The sequence below is a fragment of the Fukomys damarensis genome, unplaced genomic scaffold (genome assembly GCF_012274545.1).
Source record: "Fukomys damarensis isolate Sample0158 unplaced genomic scaffold, DMR_v1.0_HiC HiC_scaffold_4, whole genome shotgun sequence".
Classification (NCBI taxonomy): Eukaryota; Metazoa; Chordata; class Mammalia; order Rodentia; family Bathyergidae; genus Fukomys; species Fukomys damarensis.
Window position 1 is genome coordinate 39,772,655 of NW_022900916.1, and position 17,391 is coordinate 39,790,045.

The 17,391-nt window shown below is 39.2% G+C and overlaps 1 protein-coding gene across 5 annotated transcripts in view; it reads left to right on the plus strand.

The window, feature by feature from the left end:
- Grm8 (glutamate metabotropic receptor 8) overlaps positions 1-17,391 on the plus strand; it is a 796,352-nt gene that overhangs the window by 231,580 nt on the left and 547,381 nt on the right. The window contains exon 1 of one of the 5 annotated variants that reach the window (XM_010633428.2): positions 15,432-15,470. The exons of the other annotated variants lie outside the window; for them this stretch is intronic. The gene's annotated coding sequence lies outside the window, so the exon portion shown is untranslated. Of the gene's footprint in view, positions 1-15,431; positions 15,471-17,391 lie in introns of those variants that run through there. 5 annotated transcript variants of the gene reach the window in all.

Below are 17,391 nucleotides of genomic sequence, written 5' to 3' on the forward strand. Positions count from 1 at the left end.
CCCCCCTTTTTCTCTCCCCCCTCTGTACTAGTGATTGAAACCAAGGCCTTCATGATGGGCTACATCCCGAGTCCATTGTGGCAGGGTCTTGCTTAACTCCTAAATTGTCTAGCCTGGGCTTGAACTACCAACACTACTGCCTCAGCCTCCCAGAGAGCTGGTATCACAGGTTTCTGCCATCACACCATCTTATTATAAAATTAATGGTACAGATATCCTAGTCTACTAGTTATTTTGCATCTGGCTATTAGTCATAAAAGGTAAATGTGCTGCCTAGGTACTATAATTGGTATCTCTTTTATACTGTTAAACCATGTTTTTAGTTTTTCTTCTCTTCATTTTTAACACTCCAGATAAATCAAAAGGGCCAGAGCTGTCAATTTTTGCTGATACCATATACAGCACTACATATACTACATATAACACCCAATACCCCCACACTACACCTGGCACTCAGCATCTGACTTCATCCTTGTCTTCTGCAGTGTTAAGGTGTCTTCTAGTTTAGTCCCTGGTTTTGCCCACTCCTCAGTTTGTCTCTCTGTCCTCTCATTTACAAGGTCCTGGTGGCCCCAGCTCCATTCTTCCTTTTGTCCACCTCTGAAGCCATGAAACAGCAGAGCTTGAGGCCAGAGTCCTGGGCTGGTGAACCCAATGGGATGGTCATTCTGGGAGAAAGGAGGCAGATAGAGTCTAGGATGCCAGTTAGGGTTATGACTAAGGTGGGGAAGGGACATGGCAAGAGGGACCAGCACTGCACCCTCTTTTCTTCTTTCAGAGAAGAAAAGGGTGAGACTCCAATAGGAGGCCTGGTTTGTCTTGGTGATGGTGACTTGGAAAATTTCCCAAGCCTCCAGTCTGCTGGATTTTCATCAAGTCCTGGGGTGGGTGGGGAGACTCTTGAAGTCTTGTTTATTCACCCAAGCCAGAACTTTGTTTTCTCTGGAATCTACAGACTCTGTACAAGGTTCAGAGATCCATGGGCTCCTGGATATGGACTCAATGGTTTTGGGTAAGGGTGTGTGTTGTTTTTTCTACTGAAAAGATCTGTGCCTTTAGAAAAGGATACTATGACTCCAAATTTGGTGAGAAATCATGTCAAAATTATGAAAAATAATTATTTATGATCAGTTATGAGCTGATGATGTGGGGAGTGTGGGTTTGGTTGTATGGACCCTGAGAAAGGTGAGAGATAAGCAGCATTCCATCTCCTCTCTAAGTGCTTATCCTCCTGTTTTTCTACTTTAAAGTAAAAGCAGGAAAAACTACAAGGAAAAGTAAATGTGAGTCATTAAATAGAATCAGGAAGAAGATTAAGATGACCATAAAACCCATTTACTTGCTTAGGCTAGACTACAAATTTGGCTGAAATCTAAATGGGAAACCTAGTTAGTTAAAAATACCATAGAGCCCACAAGAAAAGACAGAATAATTGCTTTGGGAAGGTTTTGTCCTTCCTACTAAGATCAGACTGATTCTCTCCTAAGAATCTTAATGAGAGGAACTATGCAATGTAATATGTCCTAACAACTTCCTACCTATGGATCCACAGTCAAATCCCACAAAATTGATCCTATTATTGACTAAACCAAACCAAATGGCAACTTTCCAAGTAGCTATTTAATAAAAACAATCCTTTAAGGATCAGTACTGTGGAAGTCCATGTGCCCAGTTGTCTGCTGCCCTTGCTTTCACAGTGGGCAGTAGAGTTTTAAGTCTACAAGGAGTACAAATGCTCCAGGCAGGCTTTACAGGAAAGGATTTATTCCTCCTAGTTAATGATACAGACTGTGTAGTTGTAAGTTTGCATTAAGATTTCTGATTGTATGTTAAAGACTCATATGCCTTAACAGGAGAAAGGAAGACATCTAGGGAAACTGAAATGTTATTGTTAGGATATGTGCCGGAACAGACAGATAATCCACTTCCTGAAAGAGGAGGTCCAAAGGAGATTTAATTGGTTTTGTCATAAGCCAGTTCCTTAAAGACTCCTTGCTTGTCTCAGTTCTCTAATACAGATATTAGATGTGGGTATTAGAACTGCCCTTCTATCAAGTGAGTGAAAGAAAAATCTAGAATACTAGACAGCTAATAGTTATCATTTTCTATTTAATCCACTACAAGTACCAGCTGTGTGTAACATCACATGTACTGATCCAAATTTTACAGAGCTTAATTGTGGTGGTTGATACATATATACCAACAAATACAGAGCAAGCCGGTAGTTTGTGATAGAATGCTCAAATGACTGGGACAAATAGCAGAGGAAATCTGAAGAAAGAAATGTTGGCTGCATTTTCAAGGAACACTTGATGGAAGGCTTGGCATGGGAAATTGCAGCAAGGTAGGTCTGGGGTAGAGGGAGCAGAATGCAGAGAGCCATCTGACAGGGTAACAGCATTGTCCTCCAGATGTGATGGAATAATGTGGAGGGATTAAGAAAGCTGAGAAATTCCGGTCCCACCACAAAAGAAGCACATCAATAACCATGCCCTTGGCTGATTTCTCGCACTCAGAGGATCCTGGTGCTGACCCTGGTGCTGAAGAGAGAAGCTGGAGAGGAAGCCGTCCCTAACCTTTGAGGAGCTCAGTGCTTAGGGAGAGAGATAGGGTTGTAAATAAGCACTGACTGCACAGTGAAGACATGGGCAATGAGCCCTTCAGGTGAGTGTTTCAAGCAACTGAAGAGCAGCTGGTGGGAGAGTGGTCATAACCAAACCGAGCGTGCAGCCAATCAAGCAAGCCAGTATCACTTGGTTAATTTAGGCAGACAACAAAGGCCTAAGTAAATGTTTCACCAAATTGACTGGTTGCTTGAGTGAATCAACCTAATGAAGTGTTTGCCAACATCATGTAGACACAGCCTTAACAATGCAAATATCATTGCCATCCCTTGCCTTTGATATGGTTTTATGAAACGTTCCGGGGAATTTGGGCTGCTGATAGGAAGAGTCCAGCCAACCATGTTTTGTCTTTTTTCCACATAGTAGAAAGAGGATTATTATTATTATTATTATCTTATATAATATCATTCATTGTTTAAACTGCATCTATGAAAATAATTCCAAATTATTTCCAACACTGATATAACTTTTATGATTGAAAAAGATATGTTTGAAATCTCTTTTTGAAGGCTGATTTTTTTTTTCTGGCTGTTTACTGGCAAGGGATCTAAACTGACCTGGCTATAGTTTATGACTATCACCACTTTTCTAGCTTTAAAAAATACCACCTTTTAAAGCTCTGCACATAGATGTTTTTCCATGCCCACACTAACCAAGCACTTTTTACAAAGACTTGAGTTAAAGTTCGGAGTTTTATGGGTTTTCCTATAGTAGTGCTATTTTTAGGAAGGAAAGCAGGATATTTAGTTCTTTTCTTTTCCAAAAACATACAATTTTTTCTCCATGATCCATTTTACAGTAGTGTTCAAGGTTATTTGAGGGAAGGAGTGAATATAAGTTTTCTTTTTTCCTTGGGAGTTTGTACCCATAAAAATACTGGATCTGTGGAAGGTCGGGCATATACCTCTATGGCATGGATTGTGTAACCCATTTATATTCCAACCCTGCAGACTCCAGGTCTGAATTTAAGTCAATAACAAGCACAATTATAAAAGTTTCCATTTAGAGCTGAGTCTGGCAAGGACAGGAAAAGAAGGAGGGAAGATAAGGGTTAAAGTAACAGAGAGATGAGGTTGATTATACAGTGTGATACTTGCATTTTCTCTTATATTTGTTTGGGGGGCTGTGTACCTCTTGTAGGCTCAGATTATAAGGGCCATATAGTCTGTTGTCTTACTGACTTGGTAATCATAACATCTATTCATAATGCCTATAGAGGTTGGGTCAGGTTATATAAATGTATCACACTCAGCCAGCTTTGATGCAGTAGGGAATAGTATCACCAATGACAAATTGGAGAATGTCCATGCATTTGTGCAGGACAACTAAGGCTTTTCTGCAGGCTAAATTTGGCAACTGAATATTACCAGTTTGAAAATTCTGAATAAAGTTCATAGAAGAAAATATATTTGTATGTAGCTGATGAAGAGATGTGTGAATTAACTGTACAGTGGTGCCTCTGTGTAGTTTTCCTTCTATGTCCATCTCCAAGTTGATTCATTAGATGGAGAAACTAGAAAGCAACCTTCCATCTTGGAGATTCAGAATTTTCATTCTCTCAGGAAACGATTCCATTAGATCAGGGCAATGAATCTTCTCAGTGTTAGGTTTTGTGGTACATCTCCCAGACAGCATAATTTGTGATGCACTGTTAATGCTTATGGGGAAATAATTGAATAGATTAAAAGCAATGTGTTTACACATGTGATCCTTAGCTTTTGTTATTAATGGAGTCTATTCTTTTTAATATCTGTCCAGAATTTACACAATAGTAGATTGTTCTGTTTGTCATTAGTCCTATTCCTCCTATAGCATAGGAGCTATGGTCATATATTTAGGAAAGTCCCTTAAATCAAGAACGTTGTAAGAAAATGAATGTACATGGTGTTTTTCATAGTCAATAAAATGCCATGATTATATACTAAGGTTTTGGAAACAGAAAATTCAATCTCCCAGGATTGAATTTGTATTCTAACTCTCATGACTTAACACAGAGGAGAGAAAAAGTTTTACCCTCTTAAACCTAGTTTCCTCATATATAATATGGAGTTTTTCTAAGGCTTAAATGAGGTGGTACTACTAAAATGACCTGATCAGAATGTGGTACATAATAGTTAACTCAATAGATATTTACATTATTATAATTAATAATATTATAGAGATATAGGTATTCAAATCTGAAATAGGGGCTATGGGGATTAATGGGAGTAAGTATCAAGGATGAATAAAAGAACGTTGAGAAAGGAGATAATAATCATAATAAACATTTAAGATTTTTATAACAGAAATAAAGCTGAAGAAAGAGAGTATTGCTATTTAGTCAAAGTATGTTACTCAATTCTATAGATTAAAAGAATTAGAAATTGACAGAAATATTTTAGTAATATCTGGGTGGGGAAGACAGAAGTCACTACAATATGCCAAATGGAAGATTACTGTATATAAATACATTATTTTTACTTTTAAAACAATATTCAAATGATAAGAGTACAAAAAATAGGGACAGAAAGTTCCCACCCGGGAAAATTCCTTACCACCTCATGCAGTCAGGTGGGCTTTTCAGAGGTGGCTGGATCTAGGATGGGTACCACTGGGATCAAGGATGTGATGCAGGGATTAAATCAAGGGTGCTATGCTAGGATTTGGGCTGCCTCACACTGGGTGTGAGTGCTACCTGCCCTGGAGGTGGATAGCCTGGATAGGATATGAAGGACAGACAGAGGGTGGCTGCTGGTTGCTTCTTGCTTGCTGCTGCTGCTTGTCTTCTGCTGCCTCCTGTCTGTTCTATGATGCCACTGTGCCCTGCCACCCTGACTTGGAGCCAGTCGATTACAGACTGAAACCTGTCTATATACAAATCATGAGCCAAAATAAACTTTTCCTCTTCTAAATTGTCATGTTTCATCTCAGCAATGAGACAAGTAACTAAGACTCTGATAAAATAATAAAACTAAAAGCAACATATTGGCAAGGTTGGGGCAGGGCAGGCCTGGGAATTTCTAGAGACCTACTGATTAAGGATATATAGAGTGGCCTTTGAGAGAAAGCTTAGATAGAAGTTTTTCTCTCCAGATTGTATAGCAAAAGATATTTCTCAATTCAGCCTTTAGCAGAAATAAAACAAGAGCAACCAAAGAGAAATCAAAATTTAAAAATAGAAAACTCTTATCTTCTTTACCTTATGGAAAAAGCCACAAGCTCTTTCTCCTGTTCCCTGTCATACCTACCTCTGGAGGCCATCCAGATTGGGAAAAGTGAAGTTCTGAAAAGGGAATGGATAATTTGAAGGCCAAACAGTCTTTTTATATTTTCTTAAATTTCCTACATTCATGCATAGTTAAAGATTTGGGCTATTTATCTCTGGTGGGAATTAAGATTGCTATTGATTTTCTTAAGTATCCCAAATTGAGGCAGTAAATGAACCTTTACAAAGTACAGGGCTTCTGTACTTTTTTATTTAAGGAACACTGCTAGAAATGATGGTAGGAGTGGTGTTCTCCGGTGGCAAACTGCATAGCTTGAGTGTCCCACAGAGTGTGTCCTGGGCAGGATGGGCAGGGCATGACACTGTCATCCGAAATGCTGCTATTGGCCACTCAACGACTGATGTAAGGGAGTTGAGGGTGGCAGCTTGTAAGGCGAGAGTCCTGAGGGAAACAGTGGTGTACAAGTAGAGGAAATGCCAAGGGAGAAAACATCCAAGCTGTTGAGGGATGTGTGTGCAGGTTATTGTTTCAGGGAATGCATGGTATCAGCAAGTTTCACAAAGGGAGTAAACTGGGACTCTGAAAAAGTACCAGATCATAAAATAGGGTTTAAGTCTACATGTAAAATAAAAGGAATAATAAAGTAATAGGCTTACTACTTGGAGATGACAGCATGATAGGGTAGGTTATAGAGAAAAGATAGAACAATCTGAGCCTTAGTTTTCTTTAATTTTGTCCAGCAGAGCAAATAATCTTTAATTGGGAAAGGGCTGGAAAAGTAACATAAACAAGAGGAACTACTAACACATTTCTCAGATGGATGGAGGAATAATGGAAGCTCTAGCAACAACGAGTGCTGTAGGTTTAAATGTGGACCTTCCTAGGTGGTAAAGAAATGTTAAGATTGGGCCCTGGAAGTGGTGAGGTTCTGTGAGCATTTGTGGTGCTTAAGAGGAATCTAAAGATGGACAGTTGCCCAGATAGAAATTGAAAAAGCTGCAAAGAGTTCTATCTGTTTTGAACAATATTAATGTTAGAATAGTTTGTGGTGATTTAGGAAGTAGGTTAATGATTTTTAATGAGGAAAAGCTAATAATACATGCATGGGCTGATCTAAATATACGGTGAAAGTTTCAATTAAAAATTACTCCAGTAAAAGACACATTGTCATTAGTTCCTCAAAATATCCCCTTTGTTTGGTACACACTCAGCTTATCATTCTTGCCACTTTCTGAAGAAATTTGGGAAATCTTCTTTCATTGAGGAAGAGAGACAAAAAGAGTAAGAGAGAGAGAGAGAGAGAGAGAGAGAGAGAGAGGGAATGAGAATGAATTACATGAGGACACCATGAGGTAGATGTACGGGGAGTAGCAGTTGGATGAGCACCATATCCAGAAAGTGCTGATTCAGATGAAGATGTCTAGAACATTCTAGAACATTCCAGAGTTCTGACCTGGGTCCATTCTGTGCAGGTCAGTGAAAACATAAAATAGTGTTTTGAGAAAAAATATATTAAAGCATGTTTGTCAAATTTTCAGATAATGACAAATTGAATATTTCAATACGATAATTCTTTCATTAGCCTATAGATGGATCAAGAGGACAAGAGAAGAAATATAATGGAGCTAAATATAAGATTCAAGATTTACATTGGAAAAAGTCATTTGAACCAATAAGGGAGGCAGAATTCTGATTTGCTGTGTGTTGTCCACACCACTGGCTTACTTACTAAGGCACTAGGTGAGAACTAGCCTTTTTACCAAACCTGCTTTCATCAATGATGACAAGAAGATGAGAGGAATCAGCCTTTTGGGGAGCATTTAGTCAGAGCCTGGCTCTTCCCTTCCCTCTCCATGAGCCAGAAGCAGGAGGTCCTTTCTCTTGCTCGAAGCCAAGTGAGACATGCTCTGAGGAAATTTGTGCTGGGGATGGTGCTGGAAAGGTGGCTGAGCATTACTTTCCTTGGCAGAGCCGGTAGGGTTACTTTGATGCTGGTGCATAGACTGGGAGATAAGTTTTGTGGAGAAGTCTTGGAACTTAGCAATCAGTCTGGTTATTCTTTTCTGTACCTGGCTCCACTCAGGTGAAAAAGAAGTGGGCATTGAACTTGTGCTCTTGATGACGAGGGAAAGTGTGTCCAAAGTCAGACCACGGACCTCCCAGGGCAGAGTCCAGGGAGGAAGAAGTTACCACGCACAGGTTACTGGAAGCCCTGGGGGGGTAGATTTCAGGAAGATCTCCATTGTTACCATGGCTCCGCTTGTAGGCATTGGGGAATAGCTGAGGTGACAGAGCTGGAGTGAGTTTTGGGGTTATCGACTCAGGAAGACAAACGTATCACGCCCACTCGTCTTGGAAGGGTAGGAGAGAGGGCACTGTACTCCAAAACCTCACTCCTCACCTCAGCAGGTTCCTTTGTCGGGACCATCTGGACTCAGGAGGAAGCACAGAAAGTCTTTTATCACAAGGTACATAATGAGAGTTCCTTCAGCACTGATAGTGGGAGAAGTTTAGTGTGTGTATGTGGGGGTGATCAGAAGCTATATAAGAACTCTTTGTACTTTCTTCTCAATTCTGCTGTGAGCCTAAAATTTCTCTAAACAATAAAGTTTATTAAAAGTGACAGCTTATCTGATGAGGAGAGATCTCTATCTTTCAGAATCACCTAGAGTTGATGTGATGTTAATTGTTAAATTAGAGCGGCTCCAGCTTCTCTGTTTTTCACATTGATAAAGAGTTTCCTAAATAGAGATGGTAGAGGTTGCTTTGGCCAACTGTCTTGGGGATTGTCTTTGAACAGAATACTGAGTGCCAGTGAATCCTATGTAGCTTGCAAGGGTAAAATAAAGGAAATTTTGAAGATATAGGGACCTCCAAGAAGTGTTTTCACATACTTCTATCAAAACCCAATACATATCAGTGAGTAACAACTGAAATAAGAGGCAAAGAAGAGAAGGTTCTCACCTAGCACACAAGGGAGCTAAATCCTGCACTTTGGTGAGGAGGACAATGGGGAAGGAAGATAATTGTTGTATCTTTGTAGTCAAACAAAATTGAAAAACCAGAGTCTCTTCCTTCATGCAATTCTTCTGAGTGTGCTGGGTGAGCTGAGACTCCCTGAGATTGACTGTATGAGGGAAGAGTAAGGAAGTTTAAAGAGACAATAAAAATGAACAGGGCCAAGTCTTAAATGCCAAAGTAAGGTTACTGTTGGCCACAAATGCCTGCAAAGCTGTGGGTTTTGGCTAAGATTCTATGAAGGATTGTTGCTTCCTGAGGAGGAGAGTTTGAGATAGCCCTGTACTATCAGGGCAGTGGCTTCATGTTCATACCCCAACAAGGGCAGATTTCTCCATGATTGGCTGTATCAGTGCAACGCTATAAGGAGTGAGTATGATGGAGAGGGCTGTGGAAAGGGAATGAGAGAAGTTCCTCTTGGTGGAGTGCTGTGGGGTTCACCCTGAGGAGTAGCCTGTGAACTGAAATCTGCATGAAAAGAAGGACTCAGCCCTGTGAAAATAGGAGCAGGAAGCCCTGAAGGAGCACGTAATACCAGGTACAACGGCCCTGAGGTTGGCCAACATGGAAACCCACGAGGACTAAGAAGGCTAAAGGAAAAACAACATGGGATTGGTTACTGGGAGGACTTGTAGGCTGCAGGAAAAATGTTAGATTTTGTGCTCGGTGAGAAGTCTTTGGAGAGATTCCATCAGGAGAGGGGTGAGTCTGTTTGTATATGTTAAAAAAATGATTTTGAGCACTGCATGCAGAATGGAGAGGATGAGAGCAGGCAGGAAAACAGGGAAATGCATTCAGTAACAACCAGTTCTATTTTCTGACTAATATATTAAAATTTCAATTGCTGGTATCATTTAGGATGAATAAAGAAAGGTCCCAGAATACAGCAGAAATCCCTGATGGTGAATGCTGGACAAGTCACTTTCTCTCACCTTCACTTGTGAAATAATTGCAAGTAAGATATTAACAGCTGCCATATACCGAGGGCTTATGAAGTTCCAAATCCTGCACCAGGCATGTAAATGCATCTTACCTTATTTAATCCTTACAGGAATATGTACCAGCAATGCTGTAGAAGAGGCGGCAGCTGCTAATAGCCAAATATAAAACCTGACAAGCTCTCAATTTACTCAAGCGAATGATTAGCAGTGCAGTGATTTAAAACCAATTCTATATTTGAATAAATTCCATCTTTTAAAAAATCTACTTTATTTACAGGTCTAGCCCTGGAGAAAAGATTTCATACAGAAGGAATACTTGAAATACTCTTCTCCAGATAGAGATACTTTGAAATTACAGGCATTGTCAAGAATAGGTCCCAGAAAAATTAGCAAGCCATTTTCTAAAATCCCCTTCACAAGTTATTGTTTGTAATATTTAGAAATTTTATGTCACATGGAAGGACACTTTAGAGCCCACTATTTATGGAGGGCCTCACTTTAATGAGCAAACAAAATTCCTCAGAGCTGTGCATACAGGGAATGAAGGTTGACTGAGGATTTAAAATTGGAAAATTTTGTCAGCTGAGGGAAAATTTTTGGTCTGTCTCCATGAATCCAATTTTACAGTTTTTACTTGATGAAATAATCAAGGCCTTTTGCTTCTAAGCTAACATTCCTTTGAAATATAAAATTAATAATTCAAGACTTAAAGGAGAAATAATAATGGCTTACTTAGGTTTCCAAATATGACTGTTTGTTATGTGTGTTTGGAAAGAGAAATTCCTATTTAGAAACAAGTGTCCAAATTAGAAATTATTTTTTTCTATAAGGAAAAAGTATTCTCATGTTGGTTCCTTTAACATAGGTTCTGTTTCTATAAGCAGCATGAGGGATCTTGGCACCAATTGATATGAAGACTTTTAAGTATGTTTGCCATACTCATAAGCTATAAATAATGAATGAATAAACAAAAAATTTATAAACATTTAAAGTTCATTCTAAATGAAGAAAAAACACCCACGGTAGGGACAGAGGCAAAATTCTTATGAAGAAAATAGCTTGGAGCTGCTCTGTGATGCCTACCTATGATCCAGCACTCTGGAAGCTGAGGGAGGAGGATCACAAGTTTGAGCCTGGCCCGGGCAGCTTAGCAGCTTGTGAGACCCTGTCTCAAAATAGAAAAGTGAACCGGGATAAAGTTCAGTCGGAAAGCCCTGTGTTCAGTCTCCAGTAATGGAAAAAAATTGCTTGGAAAGCCAAAGAGCTGCTGGAAACATAAACGAAGCAGTATCCCTTCGGCCTTATCCTATAAGTGGAAATGGTCACACGGGCAAGACTAAGAGATAAGACACGTGCTGGTTGTGGTGGCACAAGTCTGTAATCTCAGCTATGTACATGGGAAGCTGAGGCAGGAGGAACGCAACTTTAAGGACAGCCTGAGCCACTCGGCAAGATCCTGTCGGAACATTAAATAAAAAATGTGGGGGTGTAGCGCAATGGTAAAGGGCCCCTGGGTTCAGCCCCAGGGTCTTAAAAAATAAATAAATGAAAGGAACAAGAGGACTTCTAGAAAGTTAACATTTTGAATACTTTATTATGTTATACTATAATGCAGCTTTTTTCTGGGCATTAAAATAAGTCATCCTTCTATACATATTACACATGTGTGACCATTTCCCAGTTTACATACAGGGAAACTGAGGTTTAGAAATCAGTGGGAGATTTTAACTCTTTCAGGAAGATATCTAGAAGGGGGTAGCTGAATGCAATTTCCATTTTTAGTTTTTTGAGGAATGGCCACAGTGAGTTCCATATAGACTTCAAATCATCCTATAACAGGGATATGTGCACACCCATGTTTATAGCAGCACAATTTATAGCAGCTAGATCTTGAAAACAGCTAAATGTTCATTAACAGAAGAATGGATAAGAAAAATGCATTTATACACAATGGAATACTAAGCTGCCACAAAGAAAGATGAACTCGAGGTATTCATAGGTAAATGCATGCAACTTAACATAAACGTTAAGAAAAATGAGTCAGACACACAAGCTGTTTCTTTTTAGGGAAACACAAATAAAAAACCAAAATAAAACAGAGATAAATAGAAAATAAGAAAAAGTTAAAATACTTTCCAAAATTATAAATTCCATTGTTTAAAAAATATTTTAATATATATGCTAATTGATTTCATTTATCCTAGTAGTTTATCTTAGTTTGTTAAAAGGATTAGTGTTATTATCTATTTTTTATTTGTAAGAATCTTTCTGGCTTCTGTCTTGTACTCTGATTAACTACTTTGAAGATAATGAAACAGTATAACTATAGTTATTTGATCATGAAATTTTCATTTTTGAATTAAATAATAAAAAATGGAAAAGCCAGATTTTTGTTTTTGTTTTTGTTTTTGTTTTTGTTTTTGAGACAGGGTCTCACTATGTAGTTGAGACTGACCTGGAACTCATTATGTAGCCCAGGCTTTGCTCAAACTCACAGTGATCCTCCTGCCTCAGCCTCCCGAGTGCTGGGATTACAGGCATGCACCACCACACCCGGCCAAAGAGCCAGATTTTGAACTCTAGTGTACTGTATTTTAGGTATTGGAAAAGGCTATAAAGTTTAGGAGACTGGTGAGTCTTGCATTATGCTGAATGGGATTTTAATGGTTAATAAACCATTATCTGTTAGTCACAGGAATCCTTCTTTCCTGGTTTAATGGTTTTCCTAGAAGACATAACCTTGGTGACTGTGGCCCTGGCCTATTCTTGTGTGCCTTTGCCTGTGATGCAATATCTTGTTCTTAAGTCTCCCCTCCTGGACTCCACATTTCCTCACTGCCCTCCCCCTGCCAGAAGTGGGTCACTAGAGCCATGTGCATCCTTTGGTTTGGGTAAAGTGATTTTAGTTCATTAAAAGTTTTTTGTTTTGGGCTGGGGATTTAGCTCAGTGATTCCACTGCCTGCCTCACAAGCACAAGGTCCCAAGTTCGATCCCTGGTCCCCCCAATTTTGTTTTTGTTTTATATGAGAAGTATTACATTAATACATAAATACATATATGCTTCTTTATTTTATTTTATTTTTGGGGGGCTGGTACGGGGATTGAACTTGGGACCTTGCGCTTGCTAGACAGGCCACGGAACCGCTGAACTAAATCCCCAGCCCTTATGCCTCTTTATTTTTGAATAGGTCAAATTTTGATCTAATCCTTCGAACACCTGAAGGAAGCTTATAGACCATTCTAGAAGTGTTTTTGAAGAACTGCTGCTCTCAAGATTACTTAGAATTTAGATATTTACCATGCAGTCACCTATGTGGCCATAATAAAATTTATGTTGAGAAAAAGGAAGAAAAGAAGTACCACAATGCAGAAGAAGACAGTGAGTGATGCTATTCTAAGAACATCCAAAATGCCATTTTAACTTTGACCTACTATCATGTTTAGGCTGTGGGCCAGCTAGTTCTTGCCCGGAAATGGTAAGTGCAATTCTAATATTGTTGCCAAGTATTAATCATCCAAAACATAGAACTTAGGTTTGGATGACATGTTGTTTTATCAGCATTCAACTCAATTTTAAAAGTGGAATAGACAGAAGCAACTATAAAAACAATTCCCTAAAAGCCTGACAGGTAAATATTCATATATTTTGATTGTATTTTATGGTGTAATTTCTAACCCAAATCTAATCTTGTATTTAGTGCCTTAAAATATGGTTGAATTTTAGCCAACAGACTTAACAACTGGCAGTTATCAATTATTGACTATTTTTTTCTAAAGCATGTTTTTGTGTCAATAGCTGAGGTCCCTGTTTTAAAATAGGTCAATTTTCTAGTATCCTATAGACTGTTATCTTTTTCTAAATAAGATCAATTTGGGATATTTATTATATATATATCTGCATATATAGCTATATCTATATATCTATATATCTATATCTATATCCATATCTATCTGTTTTTGTGGTTGGTTGTTGGTTTGGTTTTTTGAGACAGGATCTTGCTATGTAGTTCAGGACAGCCTAGAACTCACTAGGTAGTCCAGGCTGGCCTCGAACTGGCAGTGATTCTCCTGCCTCATCCTCCCAAGTGCTGAGATTACAGGTGTGCACCACCATGCCTGACAGGGATATTTAATCAAGTATAATTTCACAGCTTTAGACCTATCATTTCAATGCATTAATCGAACTGGCCAAATGGCTCTATTGACTCCCAGTTTTCTTTGATTCCACCTATGCTTACATAGCTATAGTGACTAAACTGGCCAGTGACACAAATGTGCTGGAAGTTAGCATTGCTTAGTTAGCATTGTTAGTTGCCACCTTTATTGTCAGAAAAACCAAGACTATCAAAAGTAAAAAAATAATTTAGTCATCTAGGTTCGGGCTTGTTCTATTCCCTCAAAGCTCATTTCTTGAAAACATTCTGCCTCCATGGAAGGAGGAGGCTGAGATTCCTTCCGTGAAGCAGCTGAGGAGGCCCAGGCCCTGGAACTTGGTGGTAAGAGCAGGTTTTTAGTGCTCCACAAACCCGGCTAAGACTCTCTATACTGTGCAAGCCAAGATTTTGAAGTCTCTTTGTGTCTCTTTTTCTCTTTAAATAATAACTGCTGTATTTGCAATACCTGTGAATGTGAGTGAGTATAAGTGGTTTTCTTCTATGGTAGCATTTTTTAAAACATGAAGATATTATTCTTTATAAGCATTTAGAAGCGAAGGTGAAAGACTAAAAAGTGTTGGCAACTGTACACCACACAATTGCTTATCTCTTTTTCAGTAATGTGTTCTTCAGTATAGTATACATTCCCTTAGGAAGCTCTGTGGAATCACCCTTTCTTCCACTTAGAGAGAAAGCTTTAATTTCCTTCCTGTATCTATTCTGAATGGTAACTGTACATGGAGATTCCTGCTTCCTGATTTATGATGATGATTAGGGCAACAGGGGAGTTATTCAGATGTGTCCTCTCCCACATAAAGTAAAATGAAACGTTCTCTGGATAATTACTAATGTGGGTAGTGACCATCCTCCCCTTTCTGACACCTTCCTAGGAGGGAACCAACGAGGTGACACAATTGTATTAACAGACAGATGAACTGACATTTTTGAGAGTGGCCAAGAAAATGTTACCATTCATAATTCCTGCAGGAAAAATATTAATTGTAAGTATCCATAAATAATAAAAAGGTTTTACCCCTAGGGGTCCTACTTTAAAATGTTTTATTCTCATTGTCCCTGCTTGCCGACTGCCCTAAAGGAAGTGACATAGAAAAACTCACCAGAGAGGTGATGCTTTGTGAGGAGCTGCCCACTGTGCTCCCAAGGAGTATGTTTATTTGTATTTTGTGTGTGTGTGTTTGTTCAAGTAAAGGGGGCAGCTATGGCTTATATCTAGATGTCCCCTGAAAACCTCATGTGCTAAAAGGTGGGGCGTTGGGGAGGTGACTGGATCATGGTATGTGACCCTGAATTCGTCCACCGACGGGTTTATAGCTGGGTGTAATGTCGAGAGGAAGCCCGGTCAGAGGATGTGAGTCACGTGGGCATGGCCCGGAAGTATGTATCCTCACTGCTGCCTCCATTACCCCTGCTTCCTGCCGGCCCTGACGCGAACTGTTCCTCCTTTGCTGCGCCTCTCTGCTGTGCTACCCTGTATTGGATCCAGCTATGAACTGACCTCAAAAACTGTGAGCTAAAATAAAACTACTCCTTTAACTTGTGGGTGTTGAGTATTTTCTCCCAGCAATGAGAAAGTAAGACTAGGCAGGCAGAAGTGGGTCAGACAGCTGTGCATGTAAGGGTCACAGGAGAATGATAGTTAGGATGACTCCATCCTAATTCCTCTCTGCTCAGGGCTGCGCCAAGAAATATCCCCAACATACTCTGTGTAGAACAAGGCGAGATGAGTCCTCAAAATTCTTTTCTGATGTAGCTTTGTGGTAATATGATACTTAGTGTTGTAAAAATGTAAACCATCTTTAAAATATCATTTTTAGGGTCTGCGTGATTTTCCAATAATGGTTACAATTGATTTTTGCCACCCTACTTCATTTTCTGTATGTTTATAATCTTTGCTTCAGAATTTAAGCAGAATCCTCATTTTCCTGTACTTAATTTAGAATCCATTCTGTAGGCACAGATTTTACCAGCTTTTACTTCTGCCTCCTTTAACGAAAATTCCTCAAGTGCAGCTCAGTTTGGAGAAAGGGCAAAAGATGAAAGAAGTAATGTTTGCAGAAGGCTTAGAGCAGTGTAGGCAGGCCTTTATGCTTGCTGTGTTTGTTTATAAAGGATCTCATTTAATACTCACAAAATGTAGGTATTCAGGAAGCCAAAGCTCAGACAGATTGGGTAACTTGCTTCAGGTTACACAATTAGCATTTGATAGAGATAGGATTCAATTCCTAAGATTTTTGGCTTCAAAGCTCTATTAGGCTGGACACACCTTACAGCAAAATACATGCCGCAGTGGACAGCTTATAGAATCCACAGTGTAAAGATTCTTGGTGTTTGCAGGGCTTGTGGAAGCCAGCCAGAGCTGATTTTACATAACTTGAAAAGTGGCAGTGACATGACAGATCAATGTGTATAATTAGAAAAGGAAAACATTGAAAATCTATACATGCTTTAATAACTAAAAAGGTGTTGGTCTCCCGCCAAACTGATGTACATGTTTGGAGCCAGAAACTCTAAGATACTCCTTTACATGGTACTTAAGATAAATATGCCATTTAAATATCCAGCCACCTGCTGCCACACACAACTACACTCTCAGAGCAAAACTCCTTTTACTTCTTCCAATGGTCTGGATCAATGTATAATAATGCAGAATTTCTTTTTATAGACAATGTTATGTTGTGACAATCTAGGTATTTTATATATACTAATTTTCTGTGGTTTAAAAGCTAAACGGCCTCCAAGGGATAGAATTTATAGCTCCAAAATATTTTCCTAAGTTAAACTGTACATTTCATTGAATAGCATGGTTATTCTATGTATTTTTGGTCAATGTCTCTGTTATAAAGAGGGCCTTGAAATGCTTTTCTAACTCCTAGTCCTATCTTTACCATCCCTATTTTCACCTCAGAATGGTCAGAACATTACACCTAGCTATTAGGAATCCTGGCAAAATGAGAAATTTAGCTGGGACCTTCACCATACTAAAGAAACTAGAGATTTGGTACTAAGTACAACTGGTGAGTGGATATTAGGTGAACAGCATTGTCTACCCGGATCCTCGCTCCAACACCAGACTTGTGCTTGCCTGTGAATCTAGTGCAGGAGGAAAGATGGAAGGGAGAGCTTTGCAGGCTGTTGAGCCTGAGAAGGGGCTTGATCTTGATGGCTCTGCACTGTATGTTTCTTTCTTCCCTTGTAGTTGCGGTCTTGCTTTCTCTTGCTTTGGCAGTCTTTACCTGATTGCTATTACTTTTTATTATTCAATGACAGGTAGTGTAATTTTTTTAGGTAACCTCCTCTGATATCCCCCTCTTATGTATTTCCTGAACCCGTGGATGTTGAATTTATTTTTCCCCTTTTTGGAACATTTTTCACCATTACACTCATTGGGGTGTGTGTGTGTGTGTGTGTGTGTGTGTGTGTGTGTGT